Source organism: Chenopodium album, chromosome 16, assembly GCF_948465745.1.
Source record: "Chenopodium album chromosome 16, dcCheAlbu1.1, whole genome shotgun sequence".
NCBI classification, from domain to species: Eukaryota; Viridiplantae; Streptophyta; class Magnoliopsida; order Caryophyllales; family Amaranthaceae; genus Chenopodium; species Chenopodium album.
Window position 1 is genome coordinate 9,807,336 of NC_137849.1, and position 7,374 is coordinate 9,814,709.

Here is a 7,374-nt window from a genome sequence, read left to right on the forward strand (position 1 = left end):
TATATCATACGGCTGTACGAGAATAATTTAAAATATTTATTTAGAAAATTTTTTAAAATATGGAACCTCATCATATATTTTAGAGAAGAATAATTTGTAAGAAAATTATTGATTTATAAATTGTTGTAAATTTTTATAAAATATGATAAACCGTATATCTATTAACTATTACTAAAACAGAAGATGCTAATGTCACCACTACCCATGTGTCGCTCTCTTAATAAAAAATTTCCCGCCTAAATGCAATGTTGATGTCATCTTTTTTTAGAGCTATCATACTTGTATTTAACATTTTTGAAATTTAAATAATAGAAGTTTCTACATTACAACTAAAATCTTTCAATTTATCGTAGGAAATTGAAACAATTTTAAATACCACACTAATCAATGACTTTCTACATTGAACATATACTATATCATAATTTTGATGAAAATGAAAAAAAATTTAAATCACAAAATGTATGTAATTCTTATTTATATTCATGTATAATAGAGATTTATTTTTAAAATGTACAAATTAAAAATAGGTTTTATATAAACCGTGCATCGTACCGGTTCTAACCTAGTATATCTATATACTATATACTAAAGTAATCCCCATTAGCATCCCTAAAGTACACTTGGCATTACGTCATTAAAAATCTTCCCGCTAAAAAGTTTGTTACTTTTTTTTTTTCGGTTATTGAAAGAAGTTTGTTAAGTTTAGCCTTATATTTAGGGAAAGGAATGATATACAACCATGATAATTTAAATTAAAATATGAAAGTGTAGTAGTAAAGTATATAAAAAATGTTATGTAATACTATATAATACTACTTAATTGAGAAAGATTAAGCTTTGATTTTACGAATACTAAAAATCTTATTACTCCATATTTCTTCCTTTTCACACTACTTGTATATCACAATATAATGTTTATTATAAATTTTTTTATGTTTTTCTTATAGACAATGATTTCGTTTTACACGTTTTTAAATAAACGAATAATGAAAGTATTATTATACTTTAAAACCGGGCATAGCATGGGTTCTAAACTAGTATAAAAAATATACAAAAGTATTTAAAATTCTAATTCTGTAAGTCATACAATTTGTATTATTTTTATAGATAGATGTTAAATATATTAGTAAAAAAAATTACAATACTTTTGTGTAGGAGTTTATAGGTACTACGCAGCGGAAAATCATGAATTATATTCATAAAAGTACCTAATCCCAAGATCACATGCATAACACACAAGACACATAATCATACCTTTGAAGCGTGAATTCCACGTAGCAATTGATTGACAAATCAGGGAGAGAATAAAGCCCCAAGTGTTGTTCCTCTACTTAGTCCACGAGCTTCGAATGAGTCGTCCACCAATACTAGATTGGTCGAGTAATTGAGGAAAACCGCGATCACCACCTTTAATGGACTAAGCCGACCACCACGATCCACCACCACCACCACGAACCACCACACTGGCGCCGAGGAGGAGAGAGAGTGTCGTGAGATAGAGAGGAGTATGAGAGGGGTTGGTCTCGTGTTTGCTAATTAGGGTTTGATCACACTGATCAGATAATTGCATTCTGCAAACCCTAGGCACCTAGTCTATTTATAATCACATTTTAATTAGACTAGGTTTAGGAAGCCCAAAACCCTTTAATCCACTCCATGTGGCCGGCTATAGTAGGGGATGAGGCCCATCATGAGCCTTGTCCTCTCGTGCCCGATCTAGACCCTTTGTGTGACCTTATAGGATCCGTCCAATTGGGCTTTGAGCTATTTTACTAGCCCAAAGATCGTTAGTATCTCTAGCTATGATAAAACGACGACCACAATGTCCGAACTTAATTATCTCCATAATTTGATCCATTTATATATCTAGTAATTGCACACGATGAAGACATAATTCCTTTATTTTGGTGCTTATAGAATCATAAGGGCGAGTGATGAGAATCAATCCCAAAATCTTCTGGAATTGGGAAGGAAGCTCTAACCACTTGAACTATCCCTCGCTCTCTCAAGTCATAGTTTATTGAACATTGAATATTGTGACTTTTTTATACAAAATTTAATTTGGTTTTAAATAATATTATTTATTGTGATGTATGGTTGAAAATAATACTTGTAGCATATTTTATTGCCAAAAAATCTATTATTTTGAGACAATAATTTAATATAATAATATGAATAGTTGAATTTTGATTGTTTAGTATATTCAAGTAAATAATTTTTTTTTTGCTTTTTTTTTATTATTAATAGAATAGTTATTCAAAATTTTGTAAAGTCACATTTTTTATGTACGACTTCATTATTTTGTTTAGCTATTAGGGGAAATCTGTACTAATATATTAAAAGGCGTTTATAAAAATGTCAATGTGCCACATAGGCGCTTTTTTATTGCACCACATCACCTTTCCAACATTTTATGATGCCACATCCTCAACCTTTTATAACAAAGGTGACTGCTTAACCATCTTAGCCAATCATCAATTATGTCATTAATATGTAAAAAAACTTATATAAATACATACTATAAGCCTATAAGGTTCAATTAAAAAAAATACTCAAAGATGTATAATGAAAATTTCAGTTTTAAAAAATATTTAATAAAATTTATCGATTGTACGTCTACAACACTACAATAGTATAACGCGGGACTACTCACTAATTTAGGTAGTTTAAAAGATGGCCACCAACTTTTCATCCCCCTTCCTTATCACAAATATTTAAAAACATCCGGTTTACACTAATTAGTGTAAATCAGGCTGAAACACTCACCGCCAAACCACCACTCCCTTAGCTTCTCCCAAGAATCCGGCGTCCCCCTCCGATTTCGACCTTGCTGACCACCCCAATTCCAGCGCTTCTGACCTCCTCCCATCCCCCGATTTGTCGAGTTTGAAGTCCGAGATTACAACAACTCCGAATGCCTCGACCCCAGTTGCATATACAGTATACCTTATTGTGGGTATCTATCATTTCACCTCATCTACTTTGATGGTGGCAAACATGGCAGCGGCGGAAGTGGTGATGACTATGGCGGCGGAGGTGACGATGACGACAACTATGAAGGGAAAAATATGAGGACTTGCAGTTGGTAACGGAGAGGGAGAAGGGGGTTGAGGTTTTGATGGAGGAGAGAGAATTTGAAGGTTTGTTAATGGTGGAAATGTTTAGTTTTGAGGAGAGATAAAGATACGGGATGAAAGTAGAGCCATTGGGTTAACTTTTGCATTTTGTGTTTATTTTTTTTATTTTGATACTCTGTTTTTGTGAAAAAAAAGGGTCACTTTTGTGTAAAAAAGGGGTCACTTTTGTGTAAAAAAAGGGTAACTTTTGTAAAAAAAAAGGTCAGTTTTGTAAAAAAAAGGTCACTTTTGTAAAAATAGGGGTCACTTTTGTAAAGAAAAAGGGTCACTTTTATAAAGAAAAAGGGTCACTTTTCGCAAAAATGTTCGATGTACAATAAAATTATTGTAAACCGGGGGCATGCAAAAGGAGTTGCTTCCTTATATACTTCGTAATAGAGATATGTGTACAGTATAAAAAATGTTAGGAAAGATTGTTTTATGGATATATGCTTATCATATTTTAGGTGGTTTACCTAAGATATTTTTTTTTTCCGTAGTTTAGCCAAGTTGAACGTTATATATAATTTGTCAATGAATGATAATGGATCTTAAGCTTTGCAATAGCTCATGTGTGGTTAAAGCTTCCTTATCGATTTTAGGAGATTCTTTAATCTATTATTATTACTCGTCCTAGTAGTACGGTTGTTTAAACACCAAGAAAAGTTAGTACTCTCTCCATCCCATAATATAGTTTTTGTTTTTCTATTTTGGATACCAAAATGTTGTTCTTGTTTCTATTTTGGATAGTATGTAAAGACCATTATACCCTCACATTTTTAACTTTATTCATTGTGCTACCTAATTTATCCTTGAATTTTGCACCTGCCTTGTACTTTTTTCCACTTTCTCTCTCTAACTTTTGTCTATGATTATACTTTTCACTTTATTAATGTACTTTATCCACTTTCTCCTTCTATTTCTTAAATACCGTGAAAAAACACAAACATACTTCTTCCTTTCCTATTTAGTTGACACGTTTAATTTAGGCACACATATTAAGGAGAGGGAAGAGAGTGAGAGAGAATGATAAAGCAAGTGGGGTACACTTAAAAAGTAAGGTATAAAACTTACCCAAAAAGGAAACGTGTCAACTAAAAAAATGCTTCCTATATAAAAAGGAATACGTGTCAACTAATAAAAAACGGAGGTAAGTATATTATATTATGGGACGGAGGGAGTATATTAATCATATTTTACATGGTAGACTAATGTGAGTTCATTCAGGTCGTGGAGGTAATCCAGCAAGTCAAGGGTTTATTTCATTATTTGAGCAGGGACATTAAGGGTTGTTGAGCACAAAAAATAATAAAGATCAAAGATGGAGGTGTAGTGTAAAGAGGGGGTGTCAAGTAGGCCGGTTCATTGGTCCAAGATCGGATCAACCCGGGTTGGACCGAACACCGAAAATTAGAATTTTAAGAACCGAAAACCGGACCGATTAAGCTAGAACCGAACCCAGACCAGACCGAAAGAATCGGTCCAAAACCCGGACCGGACCGCTTTCGACCAATTTAAGAATTTTTTTAAAAAAAATACTAAATTTTTAATAAAGTTATGGAAAACACGAAAAAGTAAAGGAAAAACTATATTTTAACGTCATTTTTACGTCTTTTTTGTATGTTTAGACAAAAAAACTTATAAACTTAAAGTTTTCTAAGGTTATTAAGGATAATTTTAACCATTATTTAAGGTTTCACGCATATTTTTAATAAAAAAAATCGATCCGATCCAAGACTGGTTTTTATATGGTTTTAGACCAGATCGAAGACTAGGAAAATGAATTTTAAGATCCGAAGACCGGACCAATTAATTCGATCCGATTCGGGTTCGATTCGGACCGATTTATGAACACCCCTAGTGTCAAGTGGGAAGGGTTTGAAAATTAAAAATTTAAAAAAAAGGCTGATAAAATGATAAAGTCATTAGCTTTGATGAAGCATTTGACCTCTAATATCATTCATGTTCTTCATTGCACGGTTGCACCCTACTCCAATAGTTTGTGTTATTCTTCGCCCCAAGTTGACCGTACACGTACTCTAATAATTTATTTCATTGTGGCTAAATTGCAAAGTTAAAATAATTTGAGAATTTAGTGAAAAATAATTTCATTTTAATTAAATTCAATAAGTTTAGTACTCCCACCGTCCCGAAAGAACGACTTTTTCTGGCTAATTTCGCGGGTATTAAGAAAAAATAGTAATAAAAGTACACTGGAAAATGAATTCACATGGGGTTTGTAAAAAGACAAACTTTTAAATTAATCAGATGTATAATAAATGTTAATATATATCTATTATAAAGTTACCTTTAAAATGAGTAAAAGTTACCCTAATATGAAAAAAAGTTACCCTGACATAAATAAATATTACGAAGTATTTACGCTTTATTGATAAAATTTACCTAAAAAATTGTAAAAGTGACCCTAAATTTGATAAAAAGTGACTCCTAATGTATGTACAGTAAATTACTATACATTGAATGTATACAAAAGTTATTCAAAAAACAAATTAGAGAGAAAAAAAATAGTAAAAGTACATGAAAAAACAAAATTTATATGAAAAAGCTAACTTTACACGTATAAGTTTTATTTCAAAATGGGATAATCATTTTGAAACTAGATTTAGGCCAAAAAGGACTTTTTTTCGGGGACAGAAAGAGTAGTAATTATAAGAAAACTTTCAAAAGCGGTTTCATATACTGCACAATTTCAGATCATATTCTTAACTTGCACCAAGGATTTCCTAATTAACATTATTTTCAATGCAACTTTTTTGGGACCTATCAACCCCACAAGCTTTATTTTCCTTTGTTTTTTCCCCCTATTTATTTGTAACCCCAATCATAAAATGTTTGCATGGTGAACATTAACACTAAAGCTTTTTTTTTTTTTTTTTTGGACAAAAAAGCTTTTAAGCTTGTTGGTATTATAAAATAAGGGGAAAGGGAGAATATAAGTGAGAAATATAGATAGGCAATTGTGTTGTTTCAATTCATGCATTTTATGACCATCTATATATATAGATGATATGAACATTGTAACCTATATGGACAATGAAGATTCCATTCATGAGAGGGTTAATGTGAACTAATGACATATGGAGGGTTACAAGGATGCTATTAAAACCATACTTAAGATAGTCATAAAAGAGATAATTACAAGCTAAAATGGGCATACATTATTATTTGTAACACTCCCCCTTGGATGCTGGTAGCGATTTTAAACAAGTTATAAAACCCTATTCTTGCAAGTGTACAAGTTCTAGTAGTATATGATAAATAATAGGGTATCGTATCCACAGGGAACGTTGAATAATACTATGGTCTATAGTCTACTAATTTCATATTAAAGAGAAATATATTGAGTGGTTTTGATAAACTGAAAACATAAATTAAATAAGACAATAAGATTGATGGAAGTAATAAGATAACAAAGAACAATAAAATCAGAGAGCAATCAAATAAGAGGGACTCTAGGACAATCGAATCCACCTCTATTAATATAACTAACAATTTAACTAGAGAGAAATTTAATTGGTTATATTGAGCACCCTAAACTACAAGCCGGGATAAACTCACAAATAAAGGTAATTGCGATTAAATAGATGACGTAATTTATCTAGCAAAAGCATAAACTATTCAATTACTCAATCACAAACACGAAGCACCATTGCATAACATCACACTCTGGACTACAAGAACAAAGTATGTAAAATTAGATAACCAATCAAGTTAAAAGATAGTTCTACAAGAGTTATAATTAACGTCAATCGGAAAACAATAATCACCCAAATTATCTTATAAAGTCATGCAATCATAAAACCAATAATACTTCTCAAATAATTAAATTATCAAATCATACTAATAGGATTTCATCTAAGCCCTAGAATAGAGAAATTAGCTACTCATAATTGAAGAGAACATCACCCAATTATGATAAACAATAGAAGATATCAACGATTTGGACACCGAACCGCTGCTGTACTTCGTAGTTGGTTCTTCGCTGCCCTCCTCCGTCTTGTGCGTGTGTGTGTTCGTCTCTTCTTTTTCCCTGCCTTGCTGCCTCTCTGTGTGATTTATACAGTAGTAGTGAGGGTTTTCTCCTGGGCTTTCCTCTTGCTGCCGCTGCTACTGTCTTTTAGGAGTCTTGAGTTAGTGGGTTGCAAAACATTAAAACCCACTAACTTTTCTTAATATGTTGCACATGAGTAGTGAGAATATGGGCTTTCTTTGCTCTTTTTTTCCTTTAAATCCAACT